Here is a 14,040-nt window from a genome sequence, read left to right as displayed (position 1 = left end):
AAGAAATGTTCATATAGGTTTTAAGAAATAAACATCCAAGGAACAAAACAAATACAATTTGCCATTAGTATTAGAAGTTGACATGGAACAAAGAAAAACCAACAAAGGTTAGACACTTCTGACTATACATCCCTGTCCATGAACTGCAGGGGAGACAGATTCAGGATTACAGTTAACAGAGCGCATTTGAAAGTAGAATCGTCTGTCAGCAGGAATGGCAAAGCTCTGGCTTCATTGTTTCTCCTGTGAAAGTAGGTAACCTTTTCTCTCTTGCCTTGCCAGTGAAATTTGAGCTATCCCTGCAGATTTCTGTAAGACATGGCAGGTCTGTAGCTCATAGCATATATTTCATCTGATCAAGAAGAAAATGTTGTTCTCTGAAGATAAAACTCTGTAATCTAGATGGCCAGATGCGCTAAGATTTGAGAAAGATTGACTTGCTGATTAGGGTTTAGTAACTATCTATCACTCTGACTTCTATGAAATGGTGATGGGAGAAAGCTACTTTTTAAAGAAGAAATAGTCTTTCTGCTTTCCTATTTCATCCCTGACATAAGCTGCCCTGATGGGGCTGAAAAAGCACTTCCACTGGAAAACTATTGCATGGAGACAGGTAATGGTCTAATGAAAATACACTGTGCTCTTTGAGATGGGTAACCGTCAAAATGTCTGTAGGGAATTGGCAGAACTCACAGACAATCGACTGAAAAGGAAAAGCTTACTGATTTCCAATAGTTTCTACTTAAGAGAAGAAACTGTCATGTTGTATTATGATGACTTACAGTGTGCCAGTGACTAATAAGCATCTAGTTACTCCTACTTAATTTAATCTCTGGTTTGGTGCGGTGAGTATATCATAGTAGCAAAAGGTCTTTAAAGGAATAAAAAAACCTTTTCATACTAGAGTTTTAAATTGAATTGGGGGCTGGCACCAGTTGCTCACACCTATCATCCTAGCTTCTCAGGAGAATGAGATTTGGGGATCACAGTTCAAAGCCAGCCCAGACACGGAAAGTCCGTGAGACTCGTATCTCCAATTAATTACCAGGAAACCAGAAGTGTAGGGTGTCTGAAGTCGGGAATTTTTAATTTGATATGTAGATGTCAAGTTCTAATATCACCTGATCTGCTATCATTTTTGCCACCCTCTGGCTACGCAGCTTTGGAAAGGTGCACAGTATGCCTAAGCCTTGTCATTGTCCTCTATAAAATGAGTATTCCAAGCTGTCTGCATTCCTTTATTCATTTTACCTTCATGGATCTGTCTGAAGCTTGATGAATCTGTACAATAGGCCCACTAGAGTCCATGTTAGGTGTTAGAATTTCTTGAGAGAGCTACATTATTAAAGACAGCTACTGAATTATTATCAAGTCAAAAATTTGACAAGGAGCAACAACAGTTTCACAGCTGTCCTGTCCTACTTGCAACTGCCCATTTCTTTCTGGTATGCGGCAGCTTCCATTCCAATGGTTTTCTAGTGTTATGGTTTGTGTCTGAGGTGTTCCTCCCCAATAAGGCTTACATTGAAGGCTTGGTTTTTAATGCAGTCTTTGGAAGTTGGGCTTTCTGTTTTGATGAAGGCTCTAACTTAATCAATGGATGAGCCTATTTACAAATTCTTAATTAAATGGACTATTGAGAAGGGGTAGAATTATAGAAAGGTGGGTCACTGGGCTGTATCTCGAAAGGAATAACTTGTACCTGGCCTATTTTTCTCTTTGTACTTCCTGTTTCCCATGAAGGGAGCTGCTTTGCTCTGCTGGGTGTTTTACCCTGTTATTATGCTGTGGGTCCAAAGCAGACCCAGAAGCAACAATCAAGTGACCAGGACTGAATCCTCTGAGACTATGAGCCAAAATAAATCTTTCCATTCTTAAATTGTTTATGGGACATATGTTGTCACAGCAATAGAAAGCTAACAAAAGCAGTTAGCAGGTAGCACTCACCCTGAGGCAGCTACTACAAGCACACCATTAACTCTGTCTCTGCCCATAAGTAATAACACCAATACTACTGGGTGTCACAAGAAATTACCAACTTACTTCCATGATGATTTTGAAACTCTCACTGACAAAAATTAGAGACATTAATTACAAGTGGATTTTCCAAAAGAATTTAGATCCTAAGATCCAAGTCTTTGACTTGGTACTCTAGCCTAACTCTCTACTGATGGCTCAGAGTGCCTCTTGGCTGAATGGTATGACAGTACAAACAAACAAACAAAAAATGCATAGGTGTGGTGGCTCATGCCTGAGGATCTCGAGTCAAAGCCAGCCTGGGAACTAAAGACCATGAAACTTTTATCTCCAACTAACCACTAGAAATCCAGAAGTGATATTGTGGCTCAAGGGTAGGGCAGTAGTCTTGAGCTCAGGGACAATAACCAGGAGTAGGGTGGTAGCTTTCAGTTGTAAAGCTCAGAGACAGTGTCCAAGCCACATGACTGAAAAACAAGTCAACAGCAACTTTGCCATTACTTATTCTCTTGTTTATGACTAAGCTTAATTGCATTATAACATATATTTGTAAAAAGTCAGTATTTCATTGGCATTGTAATTTGCTAAATCGTACCCTAGAAATTTAAAGAGTCAACATTTTTCAAAATAGCTAATATATCATGGGTGAATACTTTTGTCCCTTATAAAAGCAATTAAGTATTCCATATAGCATTTGCTTATAAAATCAAACCAGTTTCTTGTAAAAATAAAAGGGTCCTTTAATAAAGAAATGTGAACGTAGATCTCTCAAAGAATGCAGGAATTCTGCGTTGGGGTGGCTATTCTGTCTTCCTCAAATGAAGCTTTCAGAACTTTTTAAAGAGATAGAAAGATTGGGGAACCAGCTAACTCATATTGTATCAGGAAATTCTAGTCAATGACAGTCATCTATTCCTAAAGAGCCTAAGAGTGGATGAACTAAATTGAACTACATAGTTCAATTTGCAAGTGTGTGTGTGTGTGTGTGTGTGTGTGTGTGTGTGTGTGTGTGTGTGTGATTTTAGGGATTGAACCTAAGGTCTTATATATACTACAAGTGTTTTGCCACTGAGCTATACAACAAACAAAGCAAGACATGATTCTGACTTTATCGTTTTCCAAGTCTCCCTAATTCCTCTTTATGCTTCCACCTGCAAGATTCATGTTCTTCTACTCCATGTATCTACTAAAACATTGACCAGTTTTCTCCATTGCAATAGGAGTTCCTTGAGGACAGGTTCAGTTTTTATTCACCTTTTTGTCTTTTGTACAGGGGACTATAAATATTGAAAGGAATAATATATATTGGCTCTATACTATGTGTAACTACTATGGTGTGCTCTGAGGATAAAATGAATAGTCTCACATAATATCTCTTAGAATTACAGTTGGTGACAAGACCAAAGTCTAAAATTTCACACAGATAATTATTTAAATTAATAAGGTGCTAAGGAGCAGCAAAGAGGTTATTGAGAGAGTATAAAATAAGAGAGTAACTGAACAAAGGACTGAAAATGAAAAATTTTCTATGGAATATGGGGTGTAGATATTTATCATTATGCTTAATATCAAGGAGTCTTAGTCTTTGGAAAAATAGGCCAAGATATTGAGCTTCTTGTTGAAAACATAACTTAAAAGTCTAGAGCTGGGAACTGGTGGCCTGTAACTGTAACACTAACTGTTAAAGAGATTGAGCTCTGAGGACTGAGTTTCAAAGCCAGCCAATGAAGGATAATTCCTGAGAATCATATCCAATTGGACATGCCAGTGGAAGAAGGGAAGAGAAGCTGGAAGTGGAGTTTTGGCCCAAGTGGTAGAGCACCAGCCTTTGGCATAAAAGTTCAGGGGCAGGGTTCAAGCCCTGAGTTCAAGCCCCAGGATCAGTACATACATAAAGTCTAAAGAACTTTTACCTTTTTAGTTGCTGAAATGTATCCCTTTTTCAATATTGCAGCAAGTTTAAAAAGGGACCAATTCAGAACCCATGTACATGAAGTCGAAGCCAATAGATATGAAACATTTCTGTACCAGTGCCTGGCATCGATGTGAGTTATTCCATCCATCAAATGAATGCTTAGTCTGCAAATGCCAGTGAACTTACTTGATCAGGACATAATTTGGATTTTCAACAGCCAAGTTGATGAATGAGGAGACTGAATAAGAGAATATCAGACCTGGTCAGAGGTTCCAAGAACTCACATGACTTGGCCAGCATGTTCTTTGCCAAGATTTCAAAGAAAACCAGGATTCCCTGGGCAGGGTTTTATGCACAGAGTTTATGCAGTTCCTCCCCACAGCACATGAGAGTCCATGTCTCTGAGATGAAGCAGCAACCCTGTGAAGACGCAGCTAAGGACACACACTGTGCTGGCTTATGGTCATGACGTAAAGATGATTTTTTAAAATCATACTGACAATGGTTAAAAGTGTATTTTAAAAACTTCAACTTGGGGACCGGGAGTTTGGTCTAGTGTTAGAGTGCTTGCGTAGCATGCACGGAGCCCTGGGTTCAATTCCTCAATACCACATACACAGAAAAAGCCAGAAGTGGTGCTGTGACTCAAGTTGTAAAGTGCTAACCTTGAGCAAAAGTGCTCAAGAACAGTGCCTAGGCCCTGAGTTCAAGCCTCAGGACTGGCAAAAAAAAAAATCAGTTTTGGGCAAAGAATAGGGCTTAGTGGTAGAGTGCTTGCCTAGCATGCATGAGACCCTGGTTCGATTCCTTAGTACCACCTAAATACAAAACAATAAATAAAAATTAAAAAAAAAATTCAGCGGGACACTGGTGGCTCACACCTACAGTCCTAGCTACACAGGAGCTGAGATCTGAGGATCGCTATTCAAAGCCGGCCCAGGCAATAAAGTATGTGAGAATTTTATCTCCAATTAATATCTTATCTCCAATTGAGTGCTATGGCTCAAAGTGGTAGAGGGCTAGCCTTGAGTAAAAGAGGTCAGGGATAGCACCCAGATTCTGAGTTCAAACCCCACCACTGACAAAAATAAATGAATAAAAATTTCAAAATGGGTATTTTACCATCAAAGCATATGTAAAGTAAAATGCTATTAACCTAACCTAATAGTAAAAAAAGAAAAAAGAAAAATAAACCTTGTTATATCAGTCTGTATTAAATGGTAGGTTGGATCTTATCCACGTCAGTGTTTAAGCTTGTGCCTCAACTACTACATGTAATTTTTTTCTTTTTTGTCAGTTGTGGGGCTTGAACTCTGGGCCTGGGCTCTGTCCCTGAGCTCTTCAGCTAAAGGCTATCATCCTACCCCTTGAGCCACACCACCACTTCCATTTTTTCTAGTGGTTAATTGTAGATAAGAGTCTCATGGTCTTTAGTGCCTGGGCTGGCTACAAACTGCAATCCTCAGATCTCAGCCTCCTGAGATTACAGGCGTGAGCCTGTAATAATAATAATAATAATAATTCAGTTGAAAAATATTTAGCATAACAACTCTTAAACAAATAACATTTTCACCAAAATAACTTTTGATATGTTTGGTCTCTCATTCTGTGGAATGATAGCACCTAAGTTAGGTAAATCCATAGAACTATTCAAATGTAGTTGTTTAATCTCTTAAAGATAGAAAGGATATGTGGCCCTAAAAAATGCAAGAAAGTATATAAACCCATTGGAGTTCAAAGTTCTTTATCAGTATATAAAAAACATATTTGTGTGTGTGAAATTTAAAGGTCTTCGGATTTAAGCAGGAAATACTTGTACCTATCTTGAAAACAAAGGATATTTAAAGTCAAATCAGTTAGAGTAAGAGTTAGTAAATCCACTGAGAATAGCTAATGTTAACAAGAGTCATCTCTTTAATGTTAGCATGCGTAATCTTTGTAGAACTGCAAAGGGCAATTCCATAAACTTTCCTGGGCTGAAGAGACTCAGTACTTTGACTCGAATCGTGAAAGCAATGTTACCACAGGGCAGAATCCTTTCAGGCTTTTACCTATCTTCCTATCTCTTCTTATCTTCTGATCTTCCTCTTACCAGTTTTGGTCATTTAGACCATTGGAATTAGACAGTAGGTACTACTTTGAGAAGTGATTCTTGGGACCAACCTCGTTTGTGACATGCATTCAGGTTGTGGGTACAGATTATATTCTCACTGTCTGAATTCTACTCAGTTAATATTCATTTTGCATTCATGTATTCTGTGACTCTTGAGCACTGTAGTAGCTCTGGCACAAGCATTCTACCTGTTGTCTTTCAGTCATATGTGCATGCCTTTCAATGCATTCAGTACTTGACCTCTCAAGTTACAGGATGTTTATGCAATTATCTTTAATAGAAACTGCCAAACACTTTTTGAATAATTATATAATCCCATCAACAATGTATGAAGGTTCCTGTTAGCCAACCTAGTTTCAGATATTTCCCCATGTTTTAACTATGGGTGTGTTGTGGCATCCTACTGTTTTTAATCATATAAGCCAAAGAGTATGCTGAATTTTAAATATGCTTATTCATCATCTGGGTATCTCTCATATGAAGTGCTTATTCAAGTCCAGTGCCTATTTTCTTCTTTGATTTTTTTTCTTATTGTTGTATTTTTCCCTGTTCTTACTAATTTATAGTTTTCTGTACCTTCTAGGCTATGTGCCTTGGTTGAGTACACTGTTAAATATATATTTCTCTGTATATTCCATTCTATATCATTAAACATTTTCAAAACATCAATTCCTAGCTTTTCATTTTCTAATGTCTCAATATTTCTGTGCTGTATTTAGCAGGTGTGTCTTTTTGTGGGGGATGTATGTATGCATGTGTGAGTCTGGGGCTTAAACTAGGGGTATGTGTACTATTCCTGGGCTTTCTTTGCTCAAGGCTAACACTCTATCTCTTGAGTCACAGCTCCACATCCGTCTTTTTAATAAGGCTCACCGGAGATGAGAATCTCACAGAGTTTACTGCTCAAGCTGGTTTCAAACTGCAGTCCTCACATCTAATCTTCTGAGTAGCTAGAATTACAGGTATGTTCTTTAAAAAGATCTCATATTGTTACAGTATCTCACTTTGTTATCTGATATATTGAATTTATTTGTATTTGGTTATCTGAAACTTGATAGGGAAGGGGGAAAAACCAAGATGGGGAGTGGGTGGTGGATGGGGGGGAGGGTGATGGGTACCAAGACATGTGAAAGGGTATCAATGTATGTGAATTAATGCACCTTCTATCTGGCAAATATCATGCAACCCTTTTATTAATTACAATAAAAAATATATATATATATAAAAGAATCTTTTTAAGATAAATTCTTTCTCTGAACATGGCAAAGTTTCTTATCTAATTTACTATAGAAGTAAAAACCATTCATTAAAGAAAATGTATAAGTATTGGAAAAGTTCATAGAGAAAGTAAAAATCAACACCAATCCCTCACTAGGAAGATAATTACTATTATCATTCTGTCATTCTAATTTTCTAGGTATATATGCTCAGGTATGTGTATTACATAATGGTAATTAGGATGCATGCATATTTTTATATAATACTCCTTTTTATCCATTTTCCCCTATTAAAATGTTTCATAAGTCTCTACTTGAATATATATTCTTGAATGTATTATACATAATGCTTCAGTCCTTATTATTATAATTTGTAAAACAAATACACATATATAGAATATATGGTGTGTGTGTGTGTGTGTGTGTGTGTGTGTGTGTGTGTGTGTCCTAATCCTGGGACATGAACTCAGCACCTAGGAATTGAACTCTACCACTGAGCCACAGCTCCACTTTCAATGTTTTGGCGATGAATTTGAGATAAAATTCCCACAGATTTTCCTGCTTGGGCTGGCTTCCAATTGTGATCCTCAGATCTCTGCCTCTTCGGTAGCTGGAGTTATAGGCATAAGCTACTGGTGCACTGGCTATACTTGTATTGAAAATTATATCTAATATCTCTACCAACTATTTCTATTTATTCAGTTCCTCGATGCCTATTACTAGATTTCTTTTAGGTGAGTGCTGTTCATTTGCTACTAGCTCCAGGCTTAGTGACAGCATCAGCCCCACAACCATTAAGAGCACAGGCATGTTGACCTGTTGCATGGAAGACAAAGTGGTAGCATTTTAATCTCTATTTCTTTGTTTCTAGAAAATGATTTCAAATATTGATTGACCATATGTGGCTTTTGTTTTTACTTTGTAACTTTTGTCTATATGCTTTTTTCCATTAACCTTTGAGAGTTATAATTAATTATTCAGCATTCCAGCTAGTATATATTAATAGCAGTACTCATTTCTCTGTGTTAATGGATTTACATATTTAAATAATTAGAACACATAAAGAGAAAGCCGGGATGTATCTCAGTAGCAAAGCACTTGCCTAGAAAGTGCAACATCTTGGGGGTTCAATTCCCAGTGCCAGCATTCCCCTAAAAGCCAAAGAAAACAGAAAATGTAAAGAGAACATAAGAAGTCGCTGAGAGGGAGTGACTGAAGAGATATTAAGCTTGATGGAAAATACTTGATTTTTTTATGTTTCACTACCAAAATTGACTTGTTAAAAAGAATATTCTAGATCATCATATAACCTTACCTGCCTTTTTCCCTCCTCTCATAAAATGGATACCACTTTTATTGTTGACTTGCAGTAGCTGCAGAGCTCAGCAGCCATTCACCCTCTCCAATCAAATGCAGTAGCCCTCAGAGGCCGACTGGTTTCATTTTCTGCGTTTGGTCCTCCAGGCTGTTTGTCCTTCCTGACCATATGAAAGAATTACCATGATTCTCCAGCTGCTTGGTTGGTGTAGTTAGGATTAAAGCTTGCTCATTCCTGCATTAAATGCTTAGCTCTTGTAATTGTTACAATATTTTAAGTGATCCCTGGCATCACAGAGACTAGGTTAGAATGCCATATTTAATTTAGCACATGGAACACGTTTGTTCTTTGCCAGTCCTGGGACTTGAACTCAGGGCCTGGGCACTGTCTTTGGGCTTTCCCAAGACTACTTGCACCACAGCACCAATCCTGGCTTTTTCTGTGTAATTGGTACTGAGGAATCTAACCCAGGTCTTCGTGCATGCTGGGCAAACACTCTACCACTAAGCTATGCTCCTTGGCTATGGAGTATATTTTAAAAATAAGAAACTGGAAAGGCACCAATGGCTCATGCCTGTAATCCTAGCTACTCTGGAGGCTGCTATCTGAAGAGTGTGCTTTAAACCTAGTGTGGAAATGGCTGTTTGTGGGACTATAATCTCCAATTATCCACGAAAAAGCTGGAAGTAGAGCTGTAACTCAATTGGTAGAGCACCAGTCTGAAGCAGACTCAAGATCAGCACCCAGACCCTAAGTTCAAGTCCCAGGACTGGCACAAAAAACAAACAACTATTTAATTTTATCAGAACCAAAATAGGAAATATTTATAACTTGATATTTGTATTTAATTATCAATTAATTCACTTATGTTCTGCTGAAGTATATATACTTTGCCTAATTATTTCAGGAAATTTTCTTTATTCAATTAGACTCTTTCTGAAGCCTAAGATAGTATCATTTCATTATGTGGTGATAGTTGCTAATTTGTTTGTTAGTTAATGTGTCATTAGCTTGAAACATTCCACAGGGATGTGATTTGTAAAACAGGAAGATAAATTTTCCTTAGGGGCTTCCTTTCAAAGGACTTCAAGATAACACCCTAGGTAGATAACACATTGATGTATGGAGGCACAGATCTCAAACTCTGAAAATCTGGATTTGATTCTATTTGATTGATGGATGATTGGTTGGTTGATACTTGGAAACAGGATCTCATTATGAAGCCTTTAAACTTCAGATCCTTCTGTCTTAGCCTCCAGGGTATAGAAGAGTGCACTACTACAGAATGGAATTCCATTCTGTATGCATTCAATGGTCCTATAGTCCATCAATATACGACTCCATCCTCACTCTGCTGCTCCCCACTCTTTATAATCTGCACCATATTAATGGTCATGCACTGTGTTCTGGTAGACTCAGGCCTACTGTGTGTTCAAATCCCCAGGACCTGTGAAGATGCCAGTTACATGGCAAAGGGGATTAACATTGTAGATGGAAATAAGATCCATATGAAACTGAGCTGAGTGCCTGGGTTCAGTGTTATTTCTGAATGTGAGGAAAGTAGACAGATCTCCCCCAAAATGAATGGTATTAATCCTTTGAAGGACCCAGTAAGAAAAATCAGAGGAACTAGGCTGGTTAGAACAGATTCATAATTACAGGTTCCCTCCTGTAATCCAAGCTACTTAGATAGGGAACTGGAAAATGGTGTTTCAAATCCATCCAGAAGATCTCATCTTCAAAGCAACTAGCAAATAAATAGTAGGGCTGGAGGCATGTAGTAGAATGGAAGCTAAAAACAAGCAAGTCAAACAAGGCCCTGAGTTCAAACCCCAGTACAGACACACACACACACACACACACACACACACACACACATTCACACATACAACATACACTTAGACAAATAAGAAGAAAAGAGAAGATCTATACATGTACTTTTTCTACTTCTCTGAAGCACCTAATACATTGTACTAGTATAACTAAAGAGGGGTACAGATTTTTTCAAAACTTTCTATTAGTCTAATGAGTTTAAGTTTCTGCTCTCTGAAGGTGAGAAACAATACATTTGTATTGTTTAAGCAACTAAGTTTATGGTAATTGGCTACAGTAGCTAGAGAAAGGTTTAATGCTAGCCATGATCCAGTGAAAGCCTAAGTCATGGGTGGCCTTGTGCCAAACCAGGAAGACTGGCAACAGAAGCCAAGCAAAACCCACTGGAAACAGACAAAGCATATGGCCAAGCACAGGCACAAAGTCAGGGATGAGTCATGGCTATCGATGTGCCATGCTGTGGGGTTGGAAGTGGAAAGAGGCTGTACAAGCCCAGAAGACCTGGCCTCACACAGAGGACATCTGCCACATAAAATCACAGGAGGAGTTGTTATTTTATCTAAATCACCACAGTATTAATTAATTTGTTTTCTTACATTTTAAATATTTATACTCTTAACTGACTCAGAAATAGCAGTTTTGATAAGGAGGCATTCATTTGATAAGGAGTAATTCATTGACTGTTTTGTCATTATTACTCACTCATCATCAAACAGTATCTAGCAAAATGATCTGTCTTGATCAAAGTTCCAATGTTACTTTGCACAGAATTAGGAAACAGTCATTTAATTCACACAGAACCACAGAAGATCCCAGATAGACAAATGATGTTCAATAAAAGCTGGAGAGAGCACAATTTCTAATTTCATAATATAGTATAAAGTTGTTTTAACCATAGCAGCCCAGTATTAGGTATTAAAACAGAGACTCATGGAAAAAGATAAAAATTCTAGCCAGTGGCTCAGGCCAGTAATCCCAGCTATTCAGGAGACTAAGATATGAGGATCTCAGTTTGAAGCAAGCTTCCTCAAGAAGGTCAATGAGACTCTTATCTCCTATTAATCACAGAAAAAGCCAAAAGTGGCCCTGTGGCTGCACTGGTAGAATGCTAGCCTTGAGAAAATGGAGCTTATGGGCAACATCCATACCCAGACTGGCAAAAATATAAAAATAAAAAATAAAAATTACACAGGGGGAAACTTATTTGAAGCCCATTTGAAAAATACCCAATAGAGGGGCCTGGAGTTTGGCCTAGTGGTAGAATGCTTCTCTAGCATGCATAAAGACCCTGGTTTGACTCCTCAGTACCACATACATAGAAAAGGCTGGAAGTGGTGCTGTGGCTCAAGTGGTAGGGCTCTAGGCTTGAGAAAGCCCAAGGATGGTTATCAGGCCTTGAGTTCAAGCCCAGAACTGACAAGAAAGAAAGAAAGAAAGAAAGAAAGAAAGAAAGAAAGAAAGAAAGAAAGAAAGAGAGAGAGAGAGAGAGAGAGAGAGAGAGAGAGAAGAAAGAAAGAAAGAAAGAAAGAAAGAAAGAAAGAAAGAAAGAAAGAAAGAGAGCAAGCCAATAGAGGGGGAAAAAACAGTCATTAATAATGATGTGGACACTGAAGCTGTAATGCCATACTTGGAAAGTGGCAGTTTGGAGGATTGATGTTTGAGGCCAGCAAACACAAAAAGTTACCACAATCCATTTTCAATCAGTTATCTGTCACTGTAGTAACCATGTGGGGCAGGGAGCAGGATTAGGCTCTGAGATCACCCCAAGAAAAACCTCAAGATCTTACCAGAAATAGTTAACAACAACAAAGAGATGTGTGTGTGGCTCAAGAGATAGAATGCTTTCCTAGAAAGCAATGACCCCATACCAAGGCAGAAGGGGAGAGATGCTTTGTAAACTGGATATTCATAAGCAAAATAATGAAATTGAGTCCTTATTTTATATCCTACACACATAAAATCCTTAAAATTGACTCCAAAACTTACCTGTGAAATCTGAGAATTTTAAAAAATGACTTGATTGTACCATAGATTATAGGTCCAAAGTTTTAATCTCAACATAAAATTTTGGATAGGACTCCCCCCAAACTGTCCAAATGGAATTGAATTGAACTACATAGTATCAACAAAGTGAAAGAATCAATGAGATAGAGTGAAGGCACACCCCAAAATAAGAGGAAAATATTTGAAAACAGCTCATCAGAGGAAGGATTCACAATATATAAGGGAATCAACTCAATAGGAAGAAAACAACCTGACTTTTAAAATGCAAAATAGGTTTAAGCAGACATTTCTCAAAAAGAAAACCTAAAACCAGACCAAAAGAAGTTCATGAGAAAAATGTTCTGCATTGCTAATAATTAAGGAAATAAAAAAATAAAACCATAATGAAATTCTACCATGCACTTGTAATATATGTAATGGCATGTGAATGGCTGGAATCAGAAAGGAACAGACAAAAAGTGTTAGTAAGAGTTTGGGGATTTTTTGAATATGTACTCTTGATGAGAATGCCAATTAGTTCAACCACTATGGAACTCTTCAGTATGGAACTTCCCCATGCTCATTAAAGCTTAATTTAAAATAGCCAAGGTGCAGGTTCATAGAAGAATACACAAAGAAAATGTATTATATATGCACAGCAAGACAGAAATCTGGGCTCAGGGAAAGAACTAACCCCCACATCACAGGATCATCTTGCCATAGTAATCTTTTCCACAACTCATTTATTTACTTGCAAGTCTAATTAATGATGAACTATGACATGATGAATCTAATGTGTTCTGAAAATGCTATTGTCAATAAGATTAAATGTGATTTCCTTCACATTGGTTAAAAATAGTCTCAGTGAGAAAAATATTTAGTTACAAATGGACATAAAATATGCCAGAGTGTAGTTTCTAAATAATTTAGGCCATCTTTTCTAATTTAGGAACATAGGGTGGAAAATACCATTGTGATAGTTGAATAAGACATTCCTTTCTCAGCTAGAATGGAATGGGACTAGAAGGCCTTCCCCCAACCTGGAGAGAAACTAGCCCATCTGTGATGCTGTATTAGCAAAACATTCTCCCCTCCACTGAGGATCTGCTTTGTGTCTGAACTGTTGACTTTGTCATTCACTTGTTTGTCTTCCGGAAGTGTCCCTGAGACAGGCACTGTGCTAAGCCATTGGAATCTCAGAAAGTGAATTCTATCCATCCTCCAAGAGTTCACCTCTGCCAGACAAGAATGTACTGAGGATGTTTTGGGACAATTATGTGGTTCTGGGAACCAGGAAGCCAAGCAGGAGGTTCCTTTCAGGAGAAGTCTGAAAGGGCTTCACAAGGAGGAAACATTTGACCTTGGGCTGACATTGGAATATGAGTTTGAATATGAATTTGATGGACAAAACTTCCTTGAAGGGAACTGGAAGTAGAAGGCAGAAATAAGACTCAGTGGCCAGAAATTGTCAGGTTAGTGGGTTAAATACTTTGGAGTTCTGATGAACTGAAACTCAGAACAGAAATGGGGGTGGGGTGGAGTGCGGAGGGAATGAGAGGAGACTGAAAAGAGAGGAAGAGCTGGAATGTAAAGGATTCTTGCATAATAGGGCAAGAAATTTCAACTTTTGCTTTGCCATACATTTCAGAGAAATCAAACCATAATTTGGAACCCTTGCTGAGCC

The 14,040-nt window shown here is 38.0% G+C and overlaps 1 long non-coding RNA gene across 1 annotated transcript in view; it reads right to left on the bottom strand.

Moving 5' to 3' along the window:
- Window positions 1–8,617: 8,617 nt before the first annotated feature.
- LOC150057097 (uncharacterized) overlaps window positions 8,618–14,040 on the bottom strand; it is a 64,505-nt gene continuing 59,082 nt past the window's right edge. The window contains exon 5 of the long non-coding RNA XR_016537038.1: window positions 8,618–8,700. This is a non-coding gene — a long non-coding RNA (uncharacterized LOC150057097). The remainder of the gene's footprint in view (window positions 8,701–14,040) is intronic.

Source organism: Megascapheus bottae, chromosome 11 (assembly GCF_031878675.1).
Source record: "Megascapheus bottae isolate mThoBot1 chromosome 11, mThoBot2.hap1, whole genome shotgun sequence".
Taxonomy (NCBI): domain Eukaryota; kingdom Metazoa; phylum Chordata; class Mammalia; order Rodentia; family Geomyidae; genus Megascapheus; species Megascapheus bottae.
This window is presented reverse-complemented; position numbering and strand designations above follow the sequence as displayed.